We start from the raw sequence: 1,306 nt of genomic DNA on the forward strand, positions 1-1,306 counted from the left end.
AATCACGGGGAGAATTCATACATGGTTTACGCCAGCTCTGAGAGCCTGAAGTGTTATGAATGTGGAGACTTGGGCCATAAACGCTTCGCATGTCCACATAAAGATGACCAACGTGCGTCTACATCTCGTGGTGATGTAAATAATACCGATCAGCAAACGAGTGAAAGTGAAGAACAGAGAACCGAGGAGCAGGATGAAGGGTCTACAGAGAAGGGCAAGATGCAGGAGGTGAGTGAGATTAATTTACATGCTATGAGTGTGGAGCAAGCTGGATGTAGTTCTGTCTCTGATAAACATGGAGATGTGACAGATGATAGTGATAAGAGTGAGGCCCAGAGTGATGTGGAATATGTGTGTGAAGTTGATGATGTGGCACAGGCTGAAAGCTTAGAGGAAAATATGGTTGATGAGATGGATAGTTTATCCCAGTGTACGGATGATGGGTTAGGAGATGATGAACAGTGGACAGAGGGCTCAAGAGGAACTGATAAAGATTTGTATACTGTTGAAGAAATTAATGCATTTCTTGATAAAACTAAAGGTAAAACTGGTGTTGAAGTAAGTAATTACTTTCCTGATATGGACAAATTTATGGCTTCGGTGATGTGGGCTAGGAAGGTGAGTAGTTATGAGGAGCTCTCACAACAGAAGCGGTATCGTCTAAAAAAACATATTACTGGTCTTAGACAAGGCAAAAAGACAGGGAAAGCGAGGGGGAAAACTAAATAATCTTAATGGCTTTTAACGTTTCCTTTTCTTTCTGTTTTTTCCTCTTCCTTTTCCCTTTGCTTATGGAGATCTTGCGGGTGGGATCAATTAATGTAAATGGAATGAGGGATGGGAGGAAAATTAGTTTATTATCAGAAATAATACGATTGAAAGATCTGAGTGTTGTTTTTTTACAAGAAACCCATAGCAATCAAAATAATGAGATGGATTGGGGCTTGTGGTGGGAAGGAGAGAGAATTCTTAGTCATGGGACTAATTTAAGTGCAGGAGTGGCTGTGCTCTTTTCCTCTGTTCTTAAAACAAAGATTTTATCAAAACATGAAGTGGTACCAGGGAGATTATTGGCTGTAAGGGCCGATATTAGGAATTTTCATGTTTTGTTTGTGAACATCTACGCTCCTAATATAGGAGAAGACAGAGTACAGTTTTTTATTAAACTAGAGCAATTTTTAAAACAACAGCAGGATGGTGATGTTATTGTACTAGGTGGAGATTGGAACGGCACTTTAGACTTTACACAAGATAGGACTGGAGAAGAACCTCATGCAAAGTCAGCTATTTTTTTAGCTAATATTAT

The sequence above is a fragment of the Sinocyclocheilus grahami genome, unplaced genomic scaffold, assembly GCF_001515645.1.
Source record: "Sinocyclocheilus grahami isolate Dianchi unplaced genomic scaffold, SAMN03320097.WGS_v1.1 scaffold1949.1, whole genome shotgun sequence".
Classification (NCBI taxonomy): domain Eukaryota; kingdom Metazoa; phylum Chordata; class Actinopteri; order Cypriniformes; family Cyprinidae; genus Sinocyclocheilus; species Sinocyclocheilus grahami.